At 35.9% G+C, this 17,552-nt stretch overlaps 1 protein-coding gene across 6 annotated transcripts in view; it reads left to right on the top strand.

Annotated features, from left to right (window-relative positions):
• The window catches only part of HMBOX1 (homeobox containing 1), a 218,412-nt gene that overhangs the window by 37,502 nt on the left and 163,358 nt on the right, over positions 1-17,552 (top strand). The window lies entirely within an intron of this gene.

Here is a 17,552-nt window from a genome sequence, read left to right as displayed (position 1 = left end):
GCAAGGAATAATAAATATATGTGAAAGGAAATGTAAATATAAAAACAACTGTCAGTGCCTTGAAGAAGCTTACATTCTAGTTAATCAGCAAACATTTATTAAGAACTTACTCTGTGCTGGGAGCTGTGATAAGCACCAGAGACACATTGAACTATTGTACCTTTCATCTTAATAAAGAAAAACAGCTAAGCAAAACCAACTGACATCAGAGACTCTATCTTGAAACCTCTCCTCTATTTTTCACTGATAATCACTCAGTAGAGATGGAGGGAATTTTGTTTCTTCGTTTGATGTACTAGATGTTCTTGAAAAGTTTTACTTGAAGCCAGCATGTAGAATTACAATTTTTTCTTGACATCCATTATGCTGCTTGGAAAATAATGTAGGGTTTAATGCACAGTAAAAATTACAACGAAAAATACTAACAAGTTTAAGGATAAGACTGGACCTGTGATTTCAGTTGTACAGAGAGCTCTTTCAGATGAGGAAATGCTCTTCCAGTGCAGGTTAGTACCTTGTCTACAATATATAGTCTTACAGAATTGCTTAGAGCAGTGGGGGGACCTGCCCAGGGTCACATAGTCAGGCTGTGCATGAGGTTGGATTTGATTTTAGGTCTTTCTGACTCCCAGGCCAGCTCTGTATCCACCATGCCATGTTATTTATCCTCTCTGAGTCTAATTCTGTCATTTGAACTATAATTTGAACAGTCTACTTAATGGTCTAATTAGTCAGACCATGCATATTTTAATCATCTTAATTTCCAGAGGTAAAAATTAGTTAAATGAACAATTAATACCCATGATGTTAGTGCACACATTTTATGGGAAATATACTTTTAATGCATCCTATAGTTGTTTCTCATTTCATTGAGAGTTTTCACCAACTTAATGAAGGTTTGAATGGCCACATTTTATATCTTGTCATCTTAGAACCCTGAACTTCCGTGTTGTAGGAGATATGTTGTAATTTCTCTACATATTGATGTCCCCTTTAAATTCTTGAGTTACTGTTTGATTGCTAATGAATCAGTCAAGAAGCAATTAGTAAGCACCTACTGTGTAAATTACTCCTCACCCCCACACCCATGCATGGCACTGGCAGTACAGAAACAAACATTTATCGGTCCCAGCCTTCCATGAGTTTATATTCTTGCCATCAAGACAATATATGCATAAAAAGTACAAGATAACTTTGATTGGTAAGGCACTAGTAGGTGGAGAGATCAGGAAAGACCTTGTAGAAGGAGGCACTTGAGCTGAGCTTTGAAGAAAATGAGGGATTCTGAGAAGTGAAGGTAAAGAGAGAGTATATTGTAATGTGTAAGGAATAGCAAGAAGGCTGGTGTCACTGGGTTTTAGAATGCGTGGAGAAGAATAAAGTATAAGAAGACTGGAAAGGTAAGAAGGGGCCAGGTTGTGAAAAACTTAAAAAGGCAAATTAGATTTTTATTTTTGGTCCTGGAGGTAATTAGAGAACCACAGGAGTTTATTGAGTAGAGGAGGGACATGGTTACATCTTTGTACTAGAAAGATCCCTTATGTTTCATTTTGATGCACTGCTTTTTCTCCTTTTTTATTATACTTTGTAGAAAGGGATGGTAGGACAGCTAGGTGACGAACGAAGTAGATAGACCACTGGGCATGGAGTCAGGAAGTACTCCTTAATTCAAATACGGCCTCAGACCCTTATTAGCTGTGTGAACCTGGGCAGGTCACTTAACCCTGTTTGCCTCAGTTCCTCATATGTAAAATGAGGTGGAGAAGGAAATGGCAAAACCACTCCAGTATCTTTGCCAAGAAAACCCCAAAATGGGGTTACAAAGGGTAGGACATGACTGAAACAACTAAACAATAAAGGGGATGGCTCTCTGAGGAGGGGAAGGAGGGAAATACTTTTAGAAATAAAGGTGATGGGGCAGCTAGGTGGCCTTGGAGTCAGGAGGACCTGAGTTCAAATTTGGCCTGAAATACTTGACGCTTACTAGGTGTATGACCCTGAATAAATCACTTAACCCTGATTGCCTCACCAAAAATAAAAAAGAAAAAAAAAAGAAAGGTGATATTAAAAAAAGATATCAGTAAAAATTTAAAAGGCCTGCCTTCTCAAACTACCTGCAAGATAGGCACTATAATCATTTTTCCTATTTTACTGATGAGGAAACTAAGGCTCAACAGGTTAAGTTCATTGCCCAAGGTGAATTCATTGCATCAGAACCAGGATTTAAAGTAAAGAAAAGCTCTGCCTTCAGTTACTAAACTAGTATTCTGAAATCCTTAGTTGAAAGCTATGGTTGTGGGTTCAAAGCAGAGAAAAAATACTTGTAAAAAAGAAATTAAAAAGAAATAACTTTTTAAATATATCTTATCAGTATACAGGAGGAAATAAAATATTATGTAAAGTATGTGCACAGTGGAATGGGGTGTATAAAGATTTTTCAATAAGATTTACATAAACATAATCATTGTAATGGAATTTGGCATATATAATTAATTTTATCTTGCCTACAGAATATGTGTTCTAATTTGATTTAGAGGTACATACATTCATATTGTTTCTCTTAAGGTAAGATTTTCATAATATAGCAAAGGCTATTTATAGCTACTGAAATTAAAAAATGAGACAAACTAATTTTTATAATAGAATTAGCAGTTATCTGTGCAACAGACTACAAGATAGATGTTAGACACATTTAGTTTATAAATTACTAATTTTTTTCACATTGTACGTTTGGTCTAAAGAAATGAGACCTGTTATATCTGTGAGTCAGGAGATGGAGTGTCATATGTGAGGAATACCACCATTTCACTGGTTCACAGAGCATGTGAAAGGAGGAGGAGGGAGGGAATAAGTATTTATTAAGCATCTCCTATGTGCTGATTTGATTTTCACAACAACCCTGGAAGTAGGTGCTATTACTACTCCAATTTTACAGTTGTGGAAGCTGACGCAGACAGTGGTTAAGTGACTTATCCAGGGTCCCACATCTAGTAAGTGTCTGAGGCTGAATTTGACTTCAGATTTTCCTGACTCCATGTCTAACTCTTTATCTACTGCACTATCTTTCTGCCTCTAAGGCAGTGTGTAAGGTTTAAGAATACTAAAAAGGTAGTAAATGGTCAGGTTATGAATGGCTTTGAACACTAAACAAAGGATTTTATATTTCCTCCTGGAGGTAATAGAGAGTCATGGCACTTATTGAGTATAGGAATGACATGTTCTAATCCATGCTCTAGGAAGATCAGTTTGGCAGCTAAGTAGAGAATAGATTGGAATGTGTAGGGGCTTGAAGCAGGGAGACCAACCAGCAGGTTGTTGCAATAATCCATGTGTGAAGTGATAAGGGCAAGGGTGGTACAGTGTCAGAGAGAAGGGGGCATATATGGAAGATGTTATTAAAGTAGAAACAGCAGAACTTGACAACAGATTGGAAGTGGAGTGGGGCAGGGGAGATGAAAGAGAGTATGGAGGCAAAGATGACACTTTGCCTAGCTTGTGAGCCTGGGTGACTGGAAGAATGGTGGCATCCTCTATAGTAATAGGGAGAAAGATGAGTTCAGTTTTGGTTATATTGAGTTTAAGATGTTGATGAGACATCCAGGTTCAGATGTCTAGTAGGTATTTTGAGATGTGAGACCATGGGTTAGCAGAAAGAGTACAGTTAGGTGGTGCAGTGGATGGAGTGCCTGGCCTGGAGTCGGGAAGTTCCAGTTCAAATTCAGCCTGAGACACTTTCTAGTGGTGTGACCCTGGTCAGGTCACTTAATCCTGTTTGCCTTTGTGTCCTCATTTGTAAAATGAGCTGGAAAAGAAAATGGCAAACCACTCCAGGATCTTTGCCAGGAAAACCCCAAATGGGGTCATGGGGATTCAGACATGACTGACACAATTAAACAACAGCAACAGATACAAGAATGATCAACTTACAGATAATAATTGAATTCATGAGACCTGATGAGAAGAACTATGGACACACTCCAGGTATTATTATTCCTACTTTATGTTGTAAATATGTCCATACCTTAGGAATCTGTTATTTTCCTTGTATGAGAATTTCCTCTCTTGATCCGACTGGAATCTGTCTGTAGTTTATAAGCTTTAAGTGTTTTCCCGAGGCTCAGAGAACTTAAATGATTTGACAAGGGTCACAAAAGTAGAAAATATTTGTGGCAAGGTTTGAAAGCAAGTCTGTTGTCCCCTAGTTTCATTTTATAAATGAGCAAACTGATATTGGAAGATGGAGAGTCTTACCCAGGAATGTGCATCTACTAAGTGGTAGAGTTGGGAATGGAATTTGGGTCTTGGGTTGCCAATTGAACTTCTTTCTGAATGCTACTCTCATAGATAGGCAGTCCTTCCTCTTCTTTAAGAAAAATCTCAGCAGCTTTGCCACCAATGGTGAAAACTTTGCTGTCATTTGTAGCTCTGATTTTACTTGTAGCTAGATTGAAAAGCTGTAGTAAGAACCTTATTAGTTCTCTATGCTTTGTGGGGCTTGCCCTCAGTGATGGTAAGTCAAAAGTTAATGATAATTCTGATATTAAGCAATACTTGCGTGATTATTTTCCTCCATGGAAAATTGGATTGATTGGCTGAATATGACCAGTTAATTTCTGTTATGTCATTTCTTCAGAAATCTTTGACTTTTCTTCTCATATCATTTCATCTATGGAATTTCCTTTTAACCTTTTCTGACTGTAGATGTCATATGATTTGAATTATGTTTACACATGTAGCAAAACTTTTTAAAACTCCATTTTCTGTCTGATTTTTTTAAATCAAAGTCTGATAAAAATAAACTCCCCCCTTTTAAAGCAGTGTGTTAATAATGATGCATTTCTATAACCCTCAGTTGATCTTTTACTGGAACAGAAATTCCTGCTTTGTATCCCTCAGTCATATTTCAAAAGCTATTTCAAAACCCTTGCCCTGAGAGGCTACTTTGTTACTGTGTAAATCAATGTGTTAGGCAGTGTCAAATCAAATGCTTTCTTGAAATTCTGATTACTTATATCCCTTGCTCTGTTCTTGCCAAGCTTTAGCATTTGGACATGTAAAGAACTTCAACAAAATTATCAGGCATGGCCTTACTTTTATCAGCCCATGCCTTCCCAAATTATACTTTTCCAGATATTCTATAATGTTTTTTCTTAGTTAATCTGACTTTGCCAAATTTGATGTTTTTACTTATATTCGAATAAAGCATTGTTAGTATTCATCCTATAGTAATGCTCCAGTTACTTTTTAAGTAACCATGTTTGGTGTTGTGTTGGCCTTCTATAAGTGTCACCGCTTAGATTTAGAGTGTTTAAATTTGTATTCCAGGACATATAGTCCCAAAGATTTATGATATTAAAACTATTTCTGTAAGTGTTCAAATGTTTCAAGTATTTGCTATAAGTAGTAACTTACAGCAAAATATTATATACCTAGTGGGTGTTCCATAAATGCTTACTTATTGATAACAATTAATCTTTAGCTGATATTGGGTAATAATAAGTAACTCAATTCAGCATTATTGGTTATCTGCTGTATCCCTATTAATGTTATAGTAATAGAAGAGGTATGAAAGAGAGATGATGTGTAACTATGAGATAATAAGACTGCTTGTTATTTGTTTTATTTTTGGTTTTTAAACAAATATATTAAAATTAAAAATTGTGCATTCAGATTAATATTTCTCACTTTGGAGATTATTTCTCATGTTGGAAGGCTATATACATATATATATATATATGTATACACACACACACACACACACACACACACACTTATTCTAGGGATTCTGCTGTTGTTCCAAATATAGTTTTGATTTCTGCTTTTTTGAAATTGCCTTTGGTACATTCTTTTAAGTACTCTTAGTGATAAGAAATATTCTTTGAGAATGAATTTATATTTTTAAATAGATGTCACTTGGAGGCAAGCTTAAAAAATAATGTTGGTGATCTAACTCCACACTGCAGCTTTTAAAAAATTTTAAAACCAAATGGGGTACTCCAAATCACTAATAATTACAGAAATATAAATTTTAGAAATTCGAGGTTCCACCTCACATCCATCAGATCAGCAGATGATAGCAAAGGAAAGTGACAATTTTTGGAGAGGACATAAGAGGACAGGCACACTGATACACTGTTGATCGAGTTGTGAAATGGGCGAGCCATTCCGACGGTCAGTTTGAAACTGTGTGCCAGAAGTTACTAAAACTGTGCATAACCTTTAACCCAGGGATGCTACTACTATGCTTAGATTCAAAAAAGATTTACATAAGAATGATTCTAATAACGTAATGTTTGATAAACCCAAAGACCTCAGCTTCTGAGATAAGAACTCACCATTTGACAAAAATTGCTGGGAAAACTGGAAAAGAGTATGGCAGAAACTAGGCATAGACCAAAATCTTACACCCTACACCAAAATAAAGTCAAAATGGGTTCAGGATATAGATATAAAGGCTGATACTATAAGCAGATTGGGAGAGCAAGGAATGGTTTCCCTGTCAGATTTATGGAGAAGAGGAGAATTTATGACCAAACAAGTTAGAGAACATTATGAAATACAAAATGGATAATTTTGATTATATTAAATTGAAAAGTTTTTGCACAAACAAAGCCAGTGGAACCAAGATTAGGAGGGAAGTAGAAAACTGAGAAAGAATTTTTACAACCAGTGTCTCTGATAAGGGCCTCATTTCTAAAATATATAGAGAACTAAGTCAAATTTACAAAAATGCAAGTCATTCCCCAGTTGATAAATGGTCAAAGGATATGAACAGGCAGTTCTCAGATGAAGAAATTAAAGCTACCTATAGTCATATGAAAAAATACTCCAAATCACTATTGATTAGAGAAATGCAAATCAAAACAACTCTGAGGTATCACATCATACCTATCAGATTGGCCAACGTGACAAAACAGCAAAATAATAAATGTTGGAGAAGATGTGGGAAAATTGGAACACTAATGCATTGTTGGTGGAGTTGTGAAATGATCCAGCCATTTTGGAGAGCAATTTGGAACTATGCTCAAAGGGCTATAAAAACGTGTATATACTTTGATCCAGCAATAACACTTGTAGGGCTGTATCCCAAAGAGATCATAAAAATGGGAAAAGAACTCACATGTATAATAGTATTTATAGCAGCTCTTTCTGTGGTGGCAAAGAATTGGAAATTGAGAGGATGCCCATCAATTGGGGAATGGCTGAACAAGTTGTGGTGTATGAATGTAATTGAATGCTATTGTGGTATGAGAAATGATGAGCAAGCCAACTTTGGAAAAACTCGTATGGACTTATGCTAAGTAAAATGAGCAGAACCAGGAGAACATTGTACACAATAACAGCCAGGTTGTGCAATGACTAACTTTGATAGACTTAGCTCTTCTCAGCAGTGCAGCGATCTAAGACATCTCCAAAAGTCTCATGATGGAAAATGCTATCCACATCCAGAGAAAGAGCTATGGAGTTGGAATGCAGATCAAAGCATACTATTTGCTCTTTTATTTTTCTTCTGTTTTGTTTTGTTTCTTCTTTCTTGTGATTCCTTCTGTTGGTTCTAATTCTTCTTTATAACATGACTAATGTGAAAATATGTTTAATAGTAATGTATATGTACAGCCTATATCAGATTGCATGCTGTCTTGGGGAGGGGGGAGGAGAGGGAGGTGGAGAAAATTTAAAACTCAAAAGCTTATGGAAGTGAATGTTAAAAACTAAAAATAAATTAATAAAAAATTTCTTAAAGATTTAAATAAGAAAAAAGACATGTGTACAAAAATACAGCAACACTTCTTATTGTAGAAAAGAACAGTGAAATAAGGGAGTGTCCATTAATTGAGGCATGATTGAACAAAGTATATGTTAATGTAACAGAAAATTATATCTAAGAAATGATGAAAGAGCAGATTCAGAGACACATGGCAAGATTTCATGAATGGATGCAGATTGAAATTAGAGGAACCAGAAAAACAGTTTATTCAGTGCCCTATAGCATTGTAAAGAATGAACTTTGAAAGACAGCGCTGTGAAAATAACTCCAGATTACTGCTGATGAAGCATGCTGCCCACCTTTTAACAGACTTAAACTGTGGAATGAGACATGGCCATTATGTTTTCTGTGACTTTTTATTTGTCACAGTGGAGGACTTTTTTTTTTAAATTGGCAATGGAAGTATTTTGGAAAGGTGCTGAAACTAGTGGTAGCGATGTAAGTAAGAAAAGAAAGGATCATTGAAGCATTTAAAAAATATGTAAGAGAATAGAATAAGGTTTGGAGGGAGAAACAGACAAGCAGGATTTAAAAATTTTAAAACATGTAATTCATTGTACTTTTTTTTTAAAAGCAAGACATTTGTAATAGAGATTTGTGGAATTATATGCAGTCCTTTTTTTCTTTTGCATAGGGAAATGCTTGTGTCAAGTGGTATTTGTCAAGTATAAATTACAAAAATGTAAAAACAATTTTTCTTAAAAAGGAAAGTTTGGAACTTATTTTCTTGGTTAGTCCTAAGCTGACACTGGTTGACATTTAAGCCAGTTCCTTGCATTGAAACTCATTTAAGACTCAGTTAAGACTGAAGAGACTTTAAAAGGCTTTTTAAAATTCCTTTAAGACTAAAGAGAATTTACTTTCTTTTTTTTATTATTATTCTAGGACAATGCATGAAAATAGGAGTTTATAATCCTTTTTTGTGCATGGACTCTAGCACCAAATGCAAAGGATTACAAGGGAAGCTAATTATATTGAAATGAAATTATTAAATTATTTTTTAAATCGAGTTCATGGACCCTGGATTAAGAACCCCTGACATAGAAGATACATTTAAGAAATTATCATACCATTCAGAAGGATAGAAAATTAGGTGTTCAGCCTATTATGGCAAATCATTAGTATGTATACCCCTAGCCAGTGAGTTTTACCTCTTCACTTTTCAAAGCAAATAATACTTACTTAGTGACCTCATTTTGAAATTATTATGATTGATATTTAAGTTTCCTAGTCTACTATTTAACCTTTTGGATTATTCTGACTATGAAAATCACAAATTCTTCTTAACCTCATATAATCATTTGATTAGTTTCCTGTACAGGGAAAACTGCTGATGTTGTTTTTATACATATCATTCATTTGTGCAGAGGATTTCTCTTTTGTGTGCCAAACCAGTTCCTTTATCAGCAGTATATTTATTAGCAGTATCTTTTAAAAGAGTGAATTTGAGGACTCTCTGGAGGTGGGTAAGGGAATTTTAAAAGTAAAATTGACTTGCTGTCAGGCAATTTTTTTTTTCAAAAAACTTCCTCCTTCCACTTTTCTAGTTGTGGCTGGAGTGAACAGTACTTCAAGCCATCTAATTATACAAGTGAGAAATGAAGGAAAGTGAAGTGGTTCCCAAGAACACATTAGAAAAGCTGAACTAAAAAAAAAATGATTTCGTGTCAAGTGAGACAAACTCTATTGCCTCACAGATCCACTTGTCCTTGGCACCAAGAAAATGAGATTTTTCATATCTTAAAAACAGATTGCTGTTGAGACTCATCCATTGTACATTTAAGTTTTCTTTATAGCACAGCTAAGGAGCCTTTTTTTCCTATCAAGGGTTACTGACTCACGAGAGAAAAATAATATATCAAGAGTCATACTCAAGTAAAAGAAATTTAGAGTTTCTTTTTATTTAAAAGAAGCCTCAACCTTCAACACCTGCTAAGATTAATGTCAAGTGAAATAAAACTTTAATTATGTAGTATAGAATTGAAACAGTTTTTGTTTTATGTTCACTTAAGGACAAGGTACAACAGCATACAAGGGTTGGTTTGGGGGGAAAGGGGAGAGAACATTGGCACAGAGGACTTTGAAACTGAGTACTCAATTTAAGCTGTATTTAAAAGAACTGGAACTTCGTTTGGGCTGTGATTATCAAAATGTTATTACCTAATAACAGTTTCCTTTGAAATTCTGAATATTTCATCAGAAATTAGTCATTATTTGTTAGTTTTAAATGCAGTAGCTGCTACAGACTGGAAGTTCTTCTTAGGATAGTAAGTAATGCTTTAAGCAGAACAGTATCTTTGCATTAGGATACTTGCCAAACACTAGATAAAAATCAAGCCAAGTTTAACCTTAACTCAGAGATAAATTAGTTGTGTTATTATGTCTCGGACCCCATAATGATAACTTCCATTAAATATTGAATTCTCTTTTTGAGTTGGTTCCCCTCCTCCTCCCAGCTTTTGGAGGTGAGGGAAAAGGAGGGGGAAAAAAAACCTGACCATTGACCAAATGAATAATGAGAACAGGGCCAAATGATTTTCTTTTATGTGAATTGCATCAGTGTAAAAAGTATAGCAGCCTTAGAGTCAGGAGACTTAGGTTCTCTAATCTGCTACTTAACTTCTCTGAGATTAATTTTCTTTATTTTTAAATAAAATTAGGGTACCTGATCTTGAAGGTTCTTTCTAGTTCAAAAATTGTCTTATTCCAAGGTAGGAGTGGTTTTTTAATTGTTATCTTTTCAGGTTATCTTTTATCCCATTTCAGTTTAGTAAACATTGATGTCTGTGATTGTGTCCAATGTAAAGGAGAAAAAAGAACGAGAGAAATGGAGATCTATATCGAGAACTAAGACAGCCCATATACTCAGATACGCTTACTAAAGACAATGAGGGGTCGGATTAGGATCTACAGAATTAGCTTATTTGACTGAGATGCTGATTTTTATTTTGGTTTGTTTTTGTTTCTCTTTTTATAAGAACTAATTTTGCTTAATGGTGAGCTGTGTAGCTTTCCTTTAGTATGTTCATTTTAGCCCCTCAGTTAACTTTCGCTCCACCAATCTAGAATTTTATTTCATTCACTTGTTCCTTTTTGTACTTCAGATGGCAGCTCTCATAAGTAGCTCATTTCCCCCACTTACATATGAAGATTAAAAATTAACTTTTTAAAAAATGGTCTGACTTAATTCCCAGCATAAGCATTATTGTTTCTGAGATTGGATTCCAGGGAATGTAGTAGCTTCTAATTTTGATGCATTCCACAAGAGGCAGTTTGGTGTGATTTTGGTAAAAGGAAAAAAAAAGTTCTGGATTAGGAATTCTAGAGATTGATTCTGTTGTTGGCTGTAAAATTGATGTGCTGTGTCTTTGGGAAAATAAATTTTGTATGTGTAAAAGAGACTAAGAATACTTTGCCTGCATACATATAAGGTTGTTATAAGATCCAAATGGGATAATGGGTATAAAACTCTTTGAAAGGAAGAAAGTATTATAGAAGTGTAAGCTCAAATCCATAATCCTTGTTGAATATTAATTGTGTGCCAAAGCATTGTGTTATACCATACCATACACACCAATTTGAAATGATTACTTTATACTTTGTGCTTCAGTTTGTGAAGCTGCTTGTTGACATGATGCATTTAGTCTGTGGGGTGTTTTTTTTTCCTATTGAATCTTTATGGTTTGAGTCTTGGAAATTTCATCAGTTATTGTGTACTTTTTTGGCAGCTAGGTAGTACAGAAGATAGAGCAGTGGATCAAGGCCTGAGTTCAAATTTGGCCTCAGACACTCACTGGTTATGTGACTCTGGGAAAATTAGTTGCCTTCAGTCAACCTCAGTTTCCTTACCTGTAGAATTGGCAATAATAATAGCACCTATTTCCTAGGATTGTTGTGAGGATAAAAGATTATGTATGTATGTATGTATGTATGTATGTGTAAAATACTTTGCAAGCCCTAAAGTGCCATATAAATGCTGACTACTGTATATATTAGCTATTCTTTGAGTATAAGATAGCAGATTGTGCTCCTGAAAACAGTGGATGAATACAAACTTAAAGCAGCTAGCTTTATGGAGGGCCCCACCCAAGAATTATTTTCCTTTTATGGGCTGACTATGCCAAAATCTATTAAACATTAGAGAGGAGAGGGTTTTTTTAATGGTATACCCGAATAGTTAGTTGAATTACTTTATGCTAAACGAGGAAGACGTTTGCAAGAAATGTAATGAATCACTGTTGTCACTCCTTTCTGCAATAGAACAAATGACCAAGCTTTTAAATTTCTAACTCCTCAAGTTAAAAAGAAATTACCCCTTTTCTGTCATTTCCATATTTCCCAACATTTGCTTATTAAGATATTATATTCTTTTTCTTTTACCTTCATCTGTTTTTCTCTCTCCATTTCCCCTAAACCCTATCCTCATCCTCTCTCTTTTTTTTTCATTTTTGCTGTATTTAACTCTAACAGTCTATGTTGAAGAAAAAATATTGGCATTTAATCAAGAACATGATCTCATTGCTTTCAGTGGCTTAGAAAAGAAATATTTTAGAGCAGTTGAAAGATTTCACTCTGGAAAGCAGCTACTGCATAAATAAGTGTCTTGGTTCCCAGCAAAGCCTTGAGTAACCTCTTTCCATCCATCTCCATGTTTTTTCTGTTTTATTTCCTGTTCATTGAATAATGCCCTAAGTTAAACTTCACCTAAACTTTTACATCTGCATCTGCTGCTACGGTATTGTTCATTGTCTGTCCTTTTAGATTTGACTTTCAATATGTATCCTGTTCTCTTTGAGTTTCTTGCCAGTATTTCCAGTGCCTTCTCTCAGTTGATTTTCTCCATTTTATCCTTCATACAACCAAATTGTACAGTGCAAGTATTCTCTCCATTTGAATGAGCTGCTTGAGAATAGGAACTGTCTTTTGCCTTTCTTTGTCCTCTCAGCACTTAAATGTGTATTGACTATTCTATTACATTTTCTTCTCCCCACAACTGACTGGAGAAGTCTCTTAGGGTTCAGCCTTCAGCCTGATTTCCTCTTCTTAGCATATAATAACTGTTCCATTAGGAAGCTCATTTGCTATTGCAATAAGTATTTTAAACTCACAGTCCTTTAGTCTACTTTTCTAAACTTGGTCTCTTACACAGTGCGGTTCCATGTCTTTAACTGTCAGTTGCCCCTCAGACATTTCATTGCTACCCAAAGCCCTCAACCTTGCAAAGTAATTGTCCTATTCATTTCTTTCTCGGTATACTGTTGACAACTTTCCAGACACAGAACCTTAGAATTATCATTGGATCATGAATTTAGAGCTTGAAGAGGCCTTACCAGTGGTCTAGTCCAACCTTCATATTTCATTGATGAGGAAACAGTCCCAGAGATCTTAAAGGACTTGCCTAAGGTCACATAGAATTTGAACTAAGATCCTCTAACTACAACTCTGTTATATCATTTGTGCTTCTGAACTTCATGTCTTTTGAAAATTATAGGTAACTTTCTATCTTTGTCTTTACTGAAATCATTGGTAAAAAAAATACTGAAGAAACACAACTACAGACAGAGAGCCTTAGAGGTCTTTTCTAGAGACTTCCTTGTAGGTTGACATTGGGTCATTAGTCACCATTCTTTCTGTTTCTTTATTTTTGCCTCTTACGACCACTAGACTCTTCAAAATTCAGCTCATGGGTTGCCTCCTACACAAGAAACTTCCTGATCTCACTAGCTAACATGGGCAGCTAGATAGCATAGTGGGTAGAGCACCAGCCCTGGAGTCCAAAGACCTGAGTTTAAATGTGACTCATATACTTATTAGCTGTGTAACCTGGGCAAGTTACTTAACCTCTGTTTGCCTCTGTTTCCTCAACTATAAAATGGGTAGAATAACAGCACCTACTTCAAAGGGTTATTGTGAGGATCAAACAAGGTATTTGTAAAACACTTAACACAGTACTTGGTATATAGTAGTCACCATTTAAATGCCTATCTCCTTCCTCTCGCTTCCCTTCTCCCCTAATATACTGCCTCCTACTCACTTTGTCTTTATTTTGTATTTACTTAAATGTATACCTCTTGTATCTTCTGATATATTGTGAACACCTTCAAGACAGATTCTTTGATTTTTGTCTTTGTACCCCTAGTGCCTGACTCATAGTAAAAACTTAATTTATTGCTTTTTTAAAAAATTTTATTAATTTATTTTGATTTATCAACAATCACTTCCATATGCTTTTGAGTTGAAAATTTTTCTCCCCCTTCCTCTCCCCCACCCTCCCCAAGACCGCGCACAATCTAATATAGAATTTATTGCTTGTTGATTGACTATTAAGTCAGTTCCAAATTTACCTTACTATTATGATATAATGCAGATACTTTCATATTTGTCAAAAATATTGGGATCAACTTTATCAGATACCTTATTAAAATCGAGTAATGTTATGTCCAGCCTTCCTCCCTCTGGTGCTCTGAGTTCGTCTTTTTTTTGGAGTACATCACCATGAGCCACCAAGTCAGTTATAGCCAACAATCTTGTAGGACCTCCAGTGGAGGACGCCAGGGATTCAGCGGCCGATCTGCGGTGGTCTCCAGCAAAAGCCGCATCAGCTCTGGCAAGTCGACATCTGCTTCTCGATGTGGAGGAGGCAGGGGCAGCGGTGGCAGTAGCGGTTCCTCAGCCTGTGCCGTGAGGGGTTTTGGTTTTGGCAGTAGGAGCCTGTACTCTCTTGGGGGGAGCAAGAACATCTCCTACAGCGTAGGGGGGGGGGTAGCTACCAGGCAGGGGGCTTCGGCGGTGGCCGAAGTTGTAGCTTAGGGGGGAGTAGATTTGGAGCTGGTGTCTTCAGAGGGGGAACTGGTAGTTTTGGAGGGGGAGCTGGTGGTTTTATTAACTTCATTTTACAGACAAGGAAACTGTACCAAGAGAGGTGAAGTGACCAGCCTCAGTCACCTTGCCAGTAAGTAAGGGAGAATTTGCTTAATTAATGTTTATTAACGAACTGGTTCTGGCAGGAAGCAGGTAGTCTCCCACGTTTTTCCTCTTGCTGCTTTTGCTCTAAGTTTCTTGCTAGGGCACCAGAAGGACTTCAACAAGTAAATTAAGATCCACTAGTGAATTCTGAAGCCTAACTTGATAATTTCTGTAAAAGTTTTTGCTGTCATCTCCAGGTATTAGAAGTTTTCTCCTTTTTCTATCCACATGGTCTCTGAGATTTTATCATATGCATTCCTTACTAGTTCAGAGTTTTCTGAGCTGTTTTCTGCCCAACCTAACCTCTTCTTCTCTCTGAAGAAGAGGCCTTGATGAAAGGGCTTTGTCCCTGGAGAGAGAAGGTTTAGGTTTTATGGCAGCAGCATATTGCATGCTAGTTAGATACTTTCTACCAGCTATACCCTTACATTCATTGGAACCATACTACTTCCTTTGGGTGCAGCAGGCAAGTACTGCCCCTTTGGTGTCAACTTTGCTGTGAGTTTTCCTTTGCCTCATGGTGAAAAGGGTTTTTGGAGCCTAGGCTACACAGGGTTGCTGTCCAGAGGCCCTACTATACACCTCCATCGAGGGCAGCAGTGATGATTCCACACCTTTCCCTAACCGTACTTTCTATCTAGTGTTTTAGGTGTAGAGGTTTAAAGATTAAGAGGGCAAACAAGCACCATAATGTTTTCCCCTTTGCCTTTGGGAGACAGCATGGTCCATTGCAGAAAGTATTGAATTTGGAGTCAACAGGACCGTATGTAGTTCATCCTGCTCTGCCATAACTTTCTAGGGCCCAATTTCCTCAGCTTTAAAATGAAGGAGTTGGACTAGATTATCTTGAATGTGTCTTCTATCTCTGAATCTATGCTTATATGATCCTATGACAACTAATGCAGCAATTCTTTACATTACTTTTATTATATATTTAATATTATAAATTTTTTTAAAACCTTAGCTATATTTGAATAAAATAGGAAATTATTTTAAGTGGAGGCCATTGATGGAGTAAAAAGAGGTGTCCCTGTGGACAGTTTGAAAGGGGAAATTTTGGAAACCATTGCCCCAGATTATCTAAAGACATTAGGAAAATAAAAAGAAAGCTAGAAATGATTGAAGGGGAGAGAAATTGGGCATAAAGATACTGATGATGAAGTTCTTGTATTAGCAAGAAATAACTATTGATCAGTTCTGTTTTTGAAGTTCAGAGTTTGTAGCCAAGAAGTTCTTTGTGTAACAATGTGACTTTTTTATGTAAATGTTTTTTAAATGAAAAAAAACTAATTTGCTGTGTTCAAAAGGGGTATCTTGAAGAGAAATCTCAGCTAGTGTACCTCTAGAATTTTGAATGGCAGGGCTCTGTTCAAGCAAGTGTCTTTTAATAGGTACTTTCTATTTATAATTCTGTGCAGTCAACAAGAATTCTGACCTTACTTTTTCCCACTTTAAGTTAAGTTCCTCTACTAGAAAGATAGTTCATTATAAGCTATTAATTGAGTGTTCTGATGCAAATAAACCTGAGTTGTTTTTTTCTGGAGTTATCCAGTGGCCTACTGAGGAACTGAGGTTCCAGACTTTTAGAATTAGAAGACTAAATTTTGAATTGCAGAGTAAACAGCAAGTCCTGGTCATTATCCTATATCCTTTACATCCTTCTACATTCCCCCATTTCTTAATAGGAAAACTGTAACTTTTTCATCAGGATCTCCCTGTCCACCATCTCTGTCAGTTATTCTTAACTCTCTTGGAGATATATCTAGTAGTTTGCCATAGACTTTTAAATGCGCCTATCATGTTTTGACATTGTTGTCATTGAAAGACTACTTATCTAATTTACAGATGATGTAGAACTGAGGGATAATGAATATGATAAATGACAGAATCAGAATTTTTAAAGATCTTGACAAACCAGAAGAATGGGCTAAATGTACCAAGATAAAATTTAATAGGATGAGTATATTGTTTTCACTTAGATTTAAAAAAAATCAACTCCTGGAGGACAAGATCAAGGTGGCTTGGTTTAATAACAGCTAATATGAAAAAGATCTAGGCATTTTACTTGATTACAAGATAAATATAAGTCAACTGTGTGACGTGACTACCCCTCCCCAAATAAAACCGAACCATGGACTTTCCTTAAGAATCTAATTTTGTCATTGTCTGTAGTCCTTCCATTAAAACCTATATGACACCCTCTCTGTATTTTAATAGATGGTTTTTGAGAATTGCTGTGGCTACAGCATTCATTGTCCTTTTACATGCTAGTGAAGTCTCTTTCTAAGCTGTGCTGGGCTGGTCCTTGAGCAAAAGACAGACTGTTAAATCTGGACTCAGAGCCTTTTCATCTGGAGTAGCATTTATTTTCCTTTACTATACTGTTTGAGAACCCAAGTTTACTCCCATGCCATGATGAAAGGCATTGGATTATAGTTTAAAGTAACCTTAAACTGTATTAAAAGAAAAATAGAATCCAGCACAAAGATGATAATAGTACTTTGCCACTAGAACATTGTGTTCTGGATAACAGTTTTTAAGAGTGATATTGATAAGTTGAAATATATATATGAATAAAAGATTATTATGGTGATTGATCTGGAAATCATGGTATGGGGAAAAGTTGAAGATAAGTCACAATGTATTTACACATTGCCTCCTGTTGAAGTGCTCACAAGCTGTTCTTCTAAAAGTACATTGTAGCATTTTGCCAGTTTGATAGACTACAGTTTGAAGGTTGAAGGATCCATCCCTTTTCCATTTCTTTGAAATCAGGACATTCACAGTTCTATGATATCGTTTTCTTCCTTGATTTTCA

This window comes from Phascolarctos cinereus, unplaced genomic scaffold (genome assembly GCF_003287225.1).
Source record: "Phascolarctos cinereus isolate Bilbo 61053 unplaced genomic scaffold, phaCin_HiC Scaffold_2;HRSCAF=192, whole genome shotgun sequence".
NCBI classification, from domain to species: Eukaryota; Metazoa; Chordata; class Mammalia; order Diprotodontia; family Phascolarctidae; genus Phascolarctos; species Phascolarctos cinereus.
This window is presented reverse-complemented; position numbering and strand designations above follow the sequence as displayed.